This window comes from Pezoporus occidentalis, unplaced genomic scaffold (genome assembly GCF_034315485.1).
Source record: "Pezoporus occidentalis ecotype Australia unplaced genomic scaffold, CSIRO_AGI_Poc_V1 ctg86, whole genome shotgun sequence".
NCBI classification, from domain to species: Eukaryota; Metazoa; Chordata; class Aves; order Psittaciformes; family Psittacidae; genus Pezoporus; species Pezoporus occidentalis.
The window spans coordinates 1,530,825-1,544,694 of record NW_026916220.1 but is presented as its reverse complement, the minus strand read 5'-3'; the positions used below and the strand labels follow the sequence as shown (position 1 = coordinate 1,544,694).

At 41.0% G+C, this 13,870-nt stretch overlaps 1 protein-coding gene across 4 annotated transcripts in view; it reads left to right on the top strand.

Annotated features, from left to right (window-relative positions):
* The first annotated feature begins 383 nt into the window (after positions 1-383).
* The window catches only part of SNCAIP (synuclein alpha interacting protein), an 85,446-nt gene continuing 71,959 nt past the window's right edge, over positions 384-13,870 (top strand). For 2 of the 4 annotated variants that reach the window (XM_062604524.1, XM_062604527.1), the window contains exon 1: positions 392-522. The gene's annotated coding sequence lies outside the window, so the exon portion shown is untranslated. Of the gene's footprint in view, positions 523-9,748; positions 9,828-13,870 lie in introns of all 4 variants that reach the window. The other 2 variants (XM_062604526.1, XM_062604525.1) reach the window with 2 other exon arrangements.

Here is a 13,870-nt window from a genome sequence, read left to right as displayed (position 1 = left end):
CGCACCACTCGACATGACGGCTTCGGTACCGCGGGCACGGCTCTGTACAGCCGCAGCGGCGGGGCATCACCAACACCGCCACCGCGGGCGCACAGCGGGGCTCGCCGGCAAGGCGGTGATGTTGGACGGCGAGTGCCGCCGCCCGTACATCCCCCACAGCCGGTCACGTGGCAGCGCCCTCCGCGCCCCGCACCCGCGGAGTGCTGCGACATTATGACGCAGCAGGCCCCCCGCCGGGGCGGGAGGAGGCGCGGGCGCGGCGGGTTACTGGTCGTGTGTGGACGCGGGTTCCGGCCCGGGCAGCCGAGCAAGCTGAAAGACCGCCTCCCAGTCTGCCTCCGGCCGCGGGCCTGTGGAAGGACAGGGGCGGGAGGCGGGGCAGGGGCAGCGAGAGCCCTCCCTGCACCGGCGGGGAGTGGCTGGGGGCGGCAGCCGAGAGGCGGCACCTGGATCCTTCCTCCGTCTCCATCACTCCGCGGCTGCCGAGGAACGGTCGAGCGGGACGGAGAGGGGTGAGATGAGGCGAGTGAGCGGGTAAGGGGGCTTTGTTGCCGCCACTGTCCTCCGGCGTGACGGCAAGGGGGGGGCGCAGGCACAGGCCCGGGGTCCCCTGCGGCGGGTGCGGGCAGCGCTGGAGGCGCCCGGCGCGTCTGAGGGTTCTCCCCGCCGGCTTGTCAGCGGGCGGCGGGAGCGGCGGCCGGGGGGCGGGAGCGGGAGGAAGGGGGCTCTGTTTTTGCGAACCCCGGCCCCCGCCAGCCCGCTCCGGGGAAGTGCTTTCCGCATGAAATCAGGGCTGAACGCGGGGGTTTTATTAAGGCTGAGCGGATACGTGATGTCAGCTCTGCGAGTGGCGCTGCAGAACCCCTCGCAACACGGCGAAGCCGGCTGACACCCGAAGCCGGCTGACACTCGAAGCCGCTCCCGCTCTGCTCGCCGCCGGCGTCCCTGGCGGGCACAGCCTTCCACACTCTCCGTCCCACCGGGTCTCGCCGAAGCCTGGAGGAGAGTCAAGTATGAGTTGCATGTGTGTAACTGGGGGAAGCAAATGCAAAGTTGTCTGGTAGAAAAACTGCGCCTTGGGTCAGTCCAAGACTGTGGTTTTTGCAGTACTGGAGGTCAGACGGGCCTTTTGATGTGAGCAAATACAGTTTATGTGAAGGGGAGCTCGAGGATTATGTCCTAATGGTACTGGATACAAACCAGCTCCTAAATAGTCTCATTGTCAATGTTATCACCTCATGGCACGTTCAGTGGTTGGCTTAAAGCCACAGCTCTTAAAGAGAGATTAATCAGTCACAACTGCTTCTCAGAAAGCCTCCCCCCCCCCTCCAAAACCCACCAAAAACCTGCCAGTGCCTATGTTTCCATAGAAAATCTTGGAAGCATGGCCTTGTTGTACGCTGCAGTGATTCAGCTGCAAAAGATAACTAAAAAAGTTTTTAAAAAATGTATTCTGAAGCAAATCACTTGATAGTTGGACTTTTTTTTTTTTTTTAAGATATCTAAATGGCTGAAGAGCTACAATCTTAGCACAGGAAAATCAAAATTGCATCATTTTCAAAGACCTCCAGGCCTCCAGCCAGGAATTACACTGAGGTGCACATATTTAAGCTTTGCACAGCATGCTGTAGCAGATTTTCAAAGTACCCTGTCCTTGTATTTGGTAGGTGTATGTAGTATCAGCACTCCCAAAGAGCCATAAGTGGTATGACCTATTGGCTTACTGCTATCCATAAACATGAGCCTTTTCACCCTAAAATCCTCTGCACCTAACTCATGGGCTGCCTGCTGGACATGGCTTCTTCATGTCTTCTACAAAGACCACTTCTGTCTTTGTACTGCGTGTATGCCTGGTGCCATACTGGAGCCATGTTTTAAAGATTTTGTACCTTAAGCTGGAAACCTCATCTTGAGAGGAGGCTTGAGGGGTTGCTCAAGAAGGAATTCAAACAGTGAGAAAGGATTTTCATATGACTAAAACAATTTCACTTGTCCATCTGTCAAGAAGAAACTTGTCTCACTAACTTTTCCTGTAGGTATTTCTTCAGGTACATAGAGGCCCATGCCTGTTGTGAAAAGGCTCCCTTTGTAAGACGGGGTATGTTTCTTTCCTGTGTAGATTTGTGTGTCAAAGACTGACTGTTCCACATTACCCAGTTACTTAATGGCATCTTAAACCAGTTCAGTCATTTTTCAGGTCTTTTTGTTTTCTGATATGTGTCATTGACTCTCAGTGTGCTGCAGAAAGCAAATGTGACTTGTAACTTACTGGAAGAAGTGGGTAAAATAGGATTGTATCAGAGAACCAGTGGAGAGTTATCTCCAAATCCGAGCAGCCTGTTTAAAAAAAACAAAAAACCAAAAAAATCCAACAAACCAGCAAACAACCTCTTTGTTTGAGCAAATAATCCAGTGTGGACTTCTCAAAATACTACAAATACTTTGAATGTATTCTCAAAATACATTCAAAATACAATACGTTTTGGCATAAGGAGATGGGCAGTCTTTCAGATAAGCAGATTAGAAGATAGCAGATAATGTTAGATGGAAAATGCTCCTTTTCGTACTGTTGTTTCTCTGGTGACAGTGATGTGGTAAGTATGGCATAATTCTTTGGGGCCAGCTTCTGAGTTTATGAAAAGCTGCATGTAAAACAAAAAGACTAGTTGGACAAGGTGACTGAGTGGTGCCTTTGGAGATGCAGTCCCTCCCCTTAATACTGTTCATAAGCGATAGGTTACTTTGCATTTGTTTTTCTTTTAATCATAATCCCCAAAATACAAATTTTTGTAACATTTTTTGGCAAGGTATCAGCAGAGCTTCAAGGAATTGGAAAGTGCTTCCCTATTGTTCAGCCTTCCGGGCAATTAACTATCCCAATGCAAACTCCATAGCTGCAAGAAGTCTCCATCCCACAGGTACCTGAGGTGGGATACTGTCTGTGCTGGTACAGCTCTCCTCACACAATCCTCTTCCACAGCATCCCAGCCCCTGTTGTTTCTGCACTCAGAACAGCTCTGCTTGGACACTTGCCTGATTACAGCCAGGAAGGGGAAAGCACCACAGCATTGCTGCAGCTGCTCTAGTTTCTGTCCTTTGAAATGGAGACATGGGGGTAGATCTGCCTCCACACTGTGATGTGGTGCCAGCAAGAAAGGGGAGCACATAGCCAGAGGCAGCCTGGTGGGGGGACCCAGCCATCATGGGCAGCAGTACAAAAAACATGTTGGCAATAGTGCTGGGATGATGGCACTCTTAGTTGTGGCATCATTTGGTGGTCATATATGCATAGAGTGGTGTTGCTGCACCTCACAAGCACACAGACCAGGGGTTCCAGCAATATCTGTGGGATGCAGCAAGTTCCTTCCCCTCACCTGGTTTATAAACATTTCCACTGACTAGATGGGATGTGCAGTAGAGTTCTGTTTCCACCCTTGTCTGTTCCTGATTATGTGCTTGAAGCTGCAGAAGCAACCCATGAATCAGGAGCATGGTTACAGGAGCAAGGAGGCGAAGAGAACAATTACCATTTTAATTTTGATTTTGCTAGAATAAACCTTCATGTATTTCAGGTTAAAGTTGAAGGTAAGATACCAGAGTGAGATTGTGCTCCTCCTTCCTTATGCACCCATGTTAATTAATGCTAACCAAAATAAAGAAAATTTAATATTTTTCTGGTCAAAGTCTTTGTAAGGAACCCATTTGCCAATGCTTTGATGTATATTAGTTAGAAAATAGAGTGATTTTGTTCATTGTGAAGATTAAAAGTATGTTAAAAGAAGTTGAGAAGCATTGGATTTTGGAAGGGCAAATAGTTGCTCTTTTCAAATTCTGTCAGCATAGGGCCATAACTAAGCTAAAGGAAATAAAGCTTATATAATTAGCAAGAGGACTTGGAAGAGCATTGTGTCTGTGCTCTCTCTTTTTCCGGCAGACCTGCCTGTTTCTCAAAGGAGGCAGAGAAGACAGGCTTACATGGAGCAGGTGCAGAGTAAACTCAAGGGAATTTGTCTTTAAATGCAAATGTGGTTGTATGATAGATTTATATTCACAGTGGACCCACTGGAAATGAGAAAATAGAACATATGCATCAGATACCTTATTGATTTAAGGTCCCAAGAGAGTTTTTAACTGCAGGGAAAAAAGTAATGAATTAATTATTGTGATAGAAATATCACCTGCTGTTTACCTGTCTAAGGTGGAACTGTAATTTCATCTTCTAAGATAAAATCTGAGTGATTCAGAGGTCTGAAGATCTTAGGGGTGTCAAAGGAAAGTGCAGTCCAGCTGCCATAGTTTGGCAGTTGGCACCATCCTTCATTAGCTGTATTTACTAGTATGTTAAGGAGCATTTAGGAAAGCTTATTTAAGTTGATTTGCAGTTTATAAAGAATTATTGAGTAATGCTTGAAAATATATTTTTCAGATTAAAATGAAGCATTATGTTTCTAAGGTTTGCTGTAAACATTTGCTTTTCCTCCCCAGTTCTTGTTTGCAGTCAAACTGCTGGCATCATTTTTCTTTGTTTATACTGGAGAAAAAGGCATTGTATCATTTATCTTTTAAACTCAACCTGGTACACTGTGTGACCTCTCCTTGTGTATAAATCCTCCCCCTTCTCTCCCCCATCTGTTTTATTGTTACTGTATCAATCTGGAACTCACTATTTAAAATTAAATTCCAATTAGGAATTTAATTGCTTCCCCCCCCCCCTTTTTTTTTAGCAAACCTGTTTACCTCTGTGAGTAAAAATCATGCTGTACTTCACATGCACATGGCAGGGGTATGTACATGATTATGATTTGAAGCTGTACTGCTCTGCTGGTTATTCACCCGTGTAGTAGTTCTGCAGGATCTGGCCATACTGACTGGCATTTTGTTAAGAAATAGGAAATACCTTTAACTGCTCAGACTAGTAACATATAACTGCTGGCATGTTTATACATGAATGTACATATCTTGTGTTCTCTTTTACTAAAATACCACTGTAAATATTTGGCCTTTTGTATGCGAAGCTGTCAGTTCCTGTTGAGTCACACTAGTGAATTTATGAAGAGCCAAGAATTGCTTTCAAATTGACTTGAGGTTTTAAATATTGAAGGTGTCAGCAAGGTGAGAGATTTATTTCAATATTTGTAAATACACTATCGAAGATGTTTTTAAAAACAAAAGCCAATCCAACAAAATAAAGCAAAATGAAACTGCCAAATGTAGTGTACACAGGAGCAGAAGAGTGCTAGCAAGGTAAATAAGCTTCAGGTCACATTCTCTGACCCACGCTTCTATCAGGCTAAGAATATTCATTTCTTGTACATTCAAAGAGTCTTAAGGTATGTGTCCTAATTATGTTAAATACTGGGATATTATAATTTTGTAAATTCTGACATTGAGCACTGGATAAAGCACAATATTTGTGCTTGTTGCTAGGATGTGGGCCAAAAACTTATCTTGAATTACAGAATGGAATCACCAGGAAATTGACTTATACTTACATAATTAATTATTTGCTTTTCATTAACCTAAACCAGATTTTAAACTAGAGGTAGAGGGGTTTATAGTGGCTAAATGTAAGGAACTTTGAATAAATATTGTAATCTTGAACTCCACCAGTGCTTTTCAATTCATATCTGTGGAATCCTAGTTACCAGGGCCACTTGACTAACATGTTCATGTTTAAGTTAATCTGCACCCTTGTCATAGATGTGAATGGAGTGAGGTGGTGTACCCATGGAACAAGCAACAGGTTAGAAAATGGAGCATTCAGCTTTTCACTGTTCTTTTGAATATAATACTTTCTACACCTTCTTGATGAGGTATTTGCTTAAAACAATTTAATAGTATAATCTTCAGGAGGCAGAGTTTGTATTCCTCTTTATACATCTTTGCATTAGTTATTTGTATGGCATTCTAAGTTTTCCATAGGAAAAGAAGAACTACTTGCAAAGTCTCATGATAACAGTAGGTGCTGTTATGATTGAACAGGCCAGATCTTGGGAAAAATGCTGTCAAAGCAATTAGTTGCAAGTTAAAAGAGGACCAAATTTGTGATATGCTGTTACACAGCACATGGTGCAGTTCCAAAAATTAATGTTTGGAGTGTTTGCATCTAAATTAGTATGTTTCTGTTAATGTTTGTTTGTGTTAGTGTGCCATGTATTATCCTTGATAAATGGTAATGATACTACTTTTGGTGATAAGTTGACTCTTAATTCTAGATTCAGGAAGCCTCTGTTTACAAATAACTCAATGCAGCATTTTTTGGAACAGATTTCTGAGAGTACCAAAATCTGAGAGATTAATTTATTACTTATTGTTCAGCAATATGAATCTGCTACTGGTATGTATTACACAGATACAACAGTTATCTTGTCTGCTCAGTAATGCTTTCAAAAGCATTGATATTGTCAGTCTAATGGGTAAGTTTTTCACACCATACTTGGCAAATTTAGCTGTCATTCTCTAAAAGTGAACACAGCAATTAAACTCTCACCCACCTCCTTATAGTTGTTCTTGAAGGTCACAGATGAAGTGCATTAGCAAACAGAGTAGTGGAAAATGTATTTCTGCTCTTTACGATGATGCTCCCTATGTGGAGGAGTTAACCACTGTCTCTCTGCACTTCCTTAGTAAAGCACTTCATGAATCCGAGACGAAATGACTGGAGTGGCACTGCCCAGGGACTGGAGATTAAGTGTGATTTGAGTGCTGAGATGCCCAGATCTGGACAGCTAAGTGGAGCACAACTGTGCACATGCTCAGTGTTTCCACAGAGAGACAGGCAACAGCAAGGGATTTTTATCCCCACACCCAGAACTTTCTTAATTTGACTGGCTCACTTCTTCCCATGGTAAATTAGCCTATATGTAACCCCTGCTGCTGTGATCTGATTCCTGCCACAACTTCAATCATCAGAGTCAACGCTAGCTTTTGGGTCTTTATACTCTCCTCATAAGGCAGCTAAGCATGCTGAAGAGCTGCATTCCTTCTTGACTTGTCTTCTGGTTGTGATTTAGCAAATGCACACAAAATCTCCCTGTAGTGAATCATTCATTACACAGTCAGTGTAAGAGCATACATAAATCCCTTTGGTCACTTGCTGGACAAATGGTAAGCTATCCTCAACAGGATGCAGTGTAGTAGTTTATATTTTGTAGCTAATAGATGATATAATGTTGCAGATGAGCAACAGACCACCATTTCAGGGAAGGAGGTCCTGAATTTGAGGTACTTCATCAGCTCCTGGGTTTCTTCTGCATCCCAGTAGGTTCTGCCACTGATAGCAGCAGTACTGGATAAAGGCATTGCTGGTTATCTTGTTCTTCTGAAATAGCTAGCCTTGAAATGGTAAATAACTAATATGCCTGCTTAGGTTAGGGCTTCAGCATCTGGCATTGGTACTTCATGAAGAGGAACAAGTGCCATTTACACATAATATGGTTGCCTCCAGCTGCCTCTAGAGTGTAGCTGTATCTCTTCATTAGCCAGTAAACCTGGGTGAGCCACTGTACCTGAAGGATCGGGTTAATCCAACCTGACTGTGAATCCTCGTAGGAAAGGCCAACCAGCTCATTATCATGCCCTCCAGGAGTACAAGGAAAGCATATTGTGTAGGCAAAGGAATTAGTCCAGCTAATACAATTTAGCATAATGGACACTGTCTCAAGCATATGTTCCTCATCATGTCCCATATGCTTTATGGTATGTTCCCAGGCTTTGCTTTTTGCAAATGCAGTTCTTAGATGAACATATCTACAGTAGCACTATTTCTGGATGTGTCTACACTGTAGTTGAGTAGTTTAATTGTAGGACATGCAGACAGATCCGTACTAGCTTTGATCTACATGTGATATGAAGAAGTGTCAGCCTAGACTTACTGGAGGGCTGTCCAAACCTTTTGGGCAGATTGTTAAGCCATGCTGAAGTCTGCTTTCATCTGTCTGCACTGCTCTTTTTAACTGTGCTGTCTAGATTGGCACTACCGTGGATGCGCCTACACATGCTGACATAAATTCATGACCATGCCCACTGCTTCCTTGCAACATTGTCAGTGCATGCTCTGCATCTGGGCCTGAGTCCCTTATTCTTTGTACTCATAGAGTCTACTCATACACTCTTTTCTATAGAGTTTAGCCACTTATTGCACTGTTTAATTCCCTTATGTAAGGAATTACAGAAAAGACAATGGAGTATAGGAGAGACTTCTGGCAGTTATCCACTCTAAAAATTAATTTTACAGTCTCTCTTCCAAGTTTGATTGCTAATCTCTGCCTTGAAAAACCTCCAGATCCAGGCCACACATTTTTTGCAAGTGTTAAAATCCAGATGAGACAACAGGTTGATGTAGCAATGTTAGAAAGTTTGCATTTTTAAATATTCTTTATGAAAGTATTGAATCTAGAGCACAATTATGTGGAAAAAAAAAACCATTGTGAAATTATATGAAAACTATCAACAATGACAGTAAGGTAGTTGTAGTTGTAATAGGTAAAACACGGTTCAATTTTATTAAGAGGATTTGAATGCATTTTTGAGAGGAGTAATGGGGTTTTGTGTTCTGTATATTGCAAGGAAGAGCCCAGCACTACTGAGAGTTTCTTGTGGGTTTTGCTTTTTTTTTTTTGTTTGTTTTGTTTTGTTTTGTTTTGGGGGTTTTTTTGTTTGGTTTTGTGTTTTTTTTTTAGTTTTTTTATTGTTTGGCTTGTTGCTTTTTTTTTTTAATGGATGTCGTAATGGTTGGTTTTGTTTTATCAGATCAATTGTTAATTTGCTCTATAGTTTTGTTAGTGAAGTGTGCTTTCAGTTAAGGTAGCATGTTGTAAGAGCGAAGTTTGACAAGTATGCTTGCAAATGAGATTTTTTTTTTTTATTCAGAAAGACACTTTCCTAACCTTGTAAAAAAACAGCCAACCAACCAATACCTCAGAAAACAGCAAACCGATCTCTACCTATAGTCTGAAAAGGTCTGTTGAATATCCAGTTCTTTCACTGTGCAGTATTCATAGTATTAAACAAAGACTAGGGAGAAAACATGGTTTGGAAATTGAAGTTAGGACATAAAAAGATGAATTCATGCACATTTTTCCTTTCCACAGAAATATTTCACAAAAAAGAGAGTACTGTCAAACAAAAGAGGAATACAAAATAGACTAACACGGCGTGTATTTCTGTGACATGAGATAGGCTATAGAGGAGTAAGGTGAAACTGAGATTTTCAGCCTGGTGGAATGTTGCAGCTTATCTGCCAAGAAAATATTTTGTTTCTAGATAAATGGTTGAACTGAAAGAAATAAAATATCCCCTCATCTTTCCTTAAATAGTTATTTAAAACAACTATTTCTTACGTCTGACCTTGACACCTTTCAAAGGAAAAAGAACAGCCTTGGTGCACTGAATGGAGCACAAGAATGCAGGAACGTACTAGCTAAACCTGATTCTAGCACCACATGGACTTGAATAAATTATCTAACTCGTTTCACTTATCCGCCTATAAAATAAGAAGAAAATACGTTAGGAAAGTAAGTTAGCAAAATTGTCAATAGCAACATCTTTTTGTAATATGGCGATCTAACAGTGTCTAATCTTTCTCACTATGAAAACAATTATGAAAAGATTATGAAAAGATTTTTCACTATGAAAAAGAGTCATACTTTTTGCTGAATAGCTCCATTACCTTCATAGGTGATAGCCTTTAAATTAACAAATAGGAGAGCCACTTTGTGCTATCCTTGCTCTTCCCTCTTTTTTGGAGGTTGTGAGGTAGTCAAGGGTGTTTAACAGATACCCTTGGCTCGTTTCCTAATGGAGCTAGAAGGCACATAGATAATGTGGTAAAGAAATGATAAGAGGAACCTGTTGCAAAGGATATGGAAAAGGTGGTAGTACTGAATGTGTTCCTTGCCTCAGCCATTACTAACAAGACTGGCCTTTGCGGGTGGAGCAAGGAGGATGTACCCTGGAGGTTAGGAAAGGGAATACTTCAGCAAACTGAACATACATAAATCCAAGGTTCATGACAGGATGTGCATGAGTGCACAAGTATGAGTAAGGGGTTGGAGCATTTCACATGAGCATAGGCTGAAGGTAGTGAGGCACTGGAACAGGTTGCCCAGAGAAGTTGTGGATGCTCCATCCATTGCAGTGTTCAAGGCCAGGTTGCTTCTTGATCGGGGTGCTGGAACTAGATGAGCTCTAATGTCTCTCCCAACCCAAACCATTCTGTGTTTCCATGATTCTACTATCTGGAGCTGTTCAGCCTGGAGAAGGAAGGCTCAAGGGGACATCTCATCAATATGTATGAATTCCTGCAGGGAGGGTGCAAAGAGGATGAAGCCAGGTGGTGCTCAAGGACAGAAAAAGTGGCAACAAGCACAAACTGAAACACACAAGGTGTGTTTCACACAGGAAACACTTTTTTGCTATGAGGGTGACCGGCACTGGCACAGGTTACCCAGACAGGTGGTGGAGTCTTCATCCTTGGAGATATTTAAAAGCCACCTGGATGCAGTCCTGGGCAACTGGCTCTAGCTGATGCTGCTTGAGCATAGGTGTTAGGCCAGGTGAGCTCCAGAGCTCTTGCACCAACTCTTGGACAATACTGATGAGTATCCTTGAAAAAGCTATAAAGATATAAATGATTTCCCATACAGGCTTAAACAGACTATTTAAGATTTAGACTAGCTAACTGCTGGATGGGGGAAAACAAGAAATGGAAATTGCTACCTGATATTTCTGAGTAGCTTTGGCTGTGCCCTGCATGATTTAGATATCCTTTTGTAAGACATGAAAGTGTGATCCTTCAGCTAGACTCTGTATAAAAATCAGTACAAGCAAATGAATGTCCCCATGCATAGATTTTGTAACATTGTAGTTTCTGACGTAGTGAGGTTTATTTCTTTAATGTAGTTTCAAAAATGTAATTAAGTTTTCTTGAGATGTCTCTCAAGAATCATTCAGCTGCTCATCACTGAATTTTTCAGTTTCCCCAAGCCTTAACTGAAATAAAAAGTTCTTGTTTGACAGTGCTTGCATTTACAGTAGTTTACACTGTTTAGCCTCTAAGAATTTTTGCAAAAACATCATGGGCTATGTTTAGGAAATAAGATTCAAAAAATTGACAAGTTTTTGTCCTTTCCTCATTTAAATTTTGTCAAAATAAATATATTTGCATGGATGCTAATGGTCAAGTTCCATTTGTAGTTATGAGAAAAGTTAATATTTGCAGTATAATTGTTAAATACTTTTTAATAGTAAGTTTACTTTTAAAGTAAATACCTGTAATATATGTATACAGTCAAATTTGTGTGATTCACCAGGTAACCTCAAATGAAAGTGGGCTGTTCTGAGTGATATGGAGTTCTTTTGACGGAGTTGTTGAATTCAAGGTTTGCTTTTTGGCCTATGGCCACAATATTTCCAGATATATGCTCTGTGTGATGCACCCTGCCTAAGGCTGGTTCACATACCAAATGGAAGTGTAAAGCTGGTTACTCGCTGGTGCCCCAAATCCTGACTGTGAATAAAACCCACTTTACATCAACAGGAAGTTTCACTCTGAAATTTGGAGTATTAAAGTTTGTTAGAGATTAGTTGCTGAGTGTCCTAGTGAATTTCAGTGTGCAAAGCATGGAACAGTAGAGTTGGTTGTCCAAAAGTGAAAAAAGAGAAAATAAAATAGTGATGGTCAAGGACAGTATAGCAAAGTGGTTTGGCCCTTGTTGCAGAGAAGACATGCCTTCCACAGGTGAGCAGGGCAGTGCATCAACTTCACACAAATGGTGGATATATTGAATATGTTGTGACCTTTACAGGGAATGTTACTTACATAGGAGTTTTCTCTTGAATTTATAATTAAAGCTCACATGAAGCAAAAAAAATCATCAAGGGACTAGATGCAGGATATATATTTTGACAGGCGAACGTAAGTGAGGTAAGTTCTACATTTTTTACTTCAAATACATCATTTGAATGTTACAAACTTTAGAGTGTACCATTTGGCATTAGTTCTTTCCCTGGATGTTTCTAGGAGTAACTGAACAGACCACTGTGGGACTACAAGGTGTTGAAATTCTAATGGATGATTATTGAATTTGGGTTAAAGAATTTAAATGAAAAGATGAAAGATGCAGATAAGAGTTTGAAAAATGCCTTTTTCTCATCCCAAGAATAGTAATTAAAAAAAAAAAAAAGAAAAAGAAAAAAGAGGCAAAACCCAACATGACCTAACAGATACTTTCAGCATTCGAATTACATTGAGCAAAGATATCTCAGGTTACTTGGTTTATTGAAACAACAGTTTGTAAACGAAATATGTTCTTGAATGAAAAAAGCAGCTTAAGAAGAATTATGGGGAAGTTATACCGATCAAATTAATCCCACATTTTTCTGTGATTGGCGCCACTGCAAAAGATAAGGTGAGTCAGGGTGTTGAGACAAACCAAAGCCAGGATTGGACCACTGTGTCACAAAATCAGATTCTACGATTTAATTGAATGGATTGTACTGATACTAGAAAGTTATGAAGAATCCCAGCCCCAGTGCTACTGCGCCCAATGCTTCTGCTGCTGATTCAGTGGAAACAGGAGAGACTTCAGTTTCTCATTTTAAATGAGAGTGCAATGAGTCACATCTGCTTTATTAAAGTTGTTGACACAGAATTCCCTACCTCCCCCCAAACCAATGCATGGTTTGGAAAGGCTGAGCTATGCTATGCTTGATTTCATCCTAACACAAATGCTGGAGCCTACATCAGCAGCGGTAGTTGCCATAAGCCCTTTACTGCTCTGTCTTATTTTGGGGCCCAGTTTCTGGTTCCTTGTGGATGCTGTTACTAGGGTGTATTATTTTTGGATTTTTACACAAGAACTAGGCTACCAAAAGAAGGCATTTTTTCATTTCTGTAGTTCATGAACTTGCAACAGCCCTGCAGATGTGGAATATTCATTATCTTTGCCAAAAAACTTCAGAAGCTGTGAACACTTTTATGGCACAGTACTTTTCAAATTGTACCTGGAGTAAACTGTTGTTAAAGCAGAATATTGTTCATATTTGTATGTGACACTGTGAAGTTGACTTGGAAGCCTATGTAACCATTAATTTCCTGGATGTTATGTTTAATTCTCCAAGAAGTCATGTGTCTGAAGTTTCGCTTAAGTAAATACAAGTACAGTGTGTATTTACTTAAATACAGTACATTGTGTATTTACTTAAATAACACTTTCCCATGTGTTATTTATGTTTGTAAAGTTTTACATTACTATAGAATGGTTTTAGGTGACACATGGGCTTTATACGTTCAGCCACCTTTCAGGATGTAATGGTTGAATTTTCATTTTTCTGTGTGTTTTCTGTAGAGAACGAGTCATCGTTGTGTGGACTAGTCAGTTGTTCATGGTATGTTGCGAGGCTTGATAGTAAATGTGGAAATGAAAAGCAAGACATTCATCGTATTCAAATAGTTATTTCTTTCTTATTTGACAGTATTAGTGAATAGCTGCACAAGGCTCTGCTCGCTCTTTGCTTACATTAGCAGTGTACTGATTGTGTTGAATAATTTAGGAGTCCTGTCAGCTGCTCTCCCAATTGTCATTTAGTAATTGCCTCCTGAATTAAAGAAAAGGAATAAGTACTGGCTTTAATCTGGAGTGCACTGTATTTCAGTCACTAATATTCTCTGAAATAATGAAGTGAACTGCAAATAATTCTGACATGAAATAGTGCAGCATTTTATGTCTCTCTTTCACTGTTCCAAGCAACCATGACTTGATCCGTATAAGTCTTTGGTTCAGTCTCAAATTTAAGTTTAATGGAGGATTTACAGAAATGTTGAACAGCGCAAGTACTTGTGCATGATTGATGCAGTGTTCTATATATA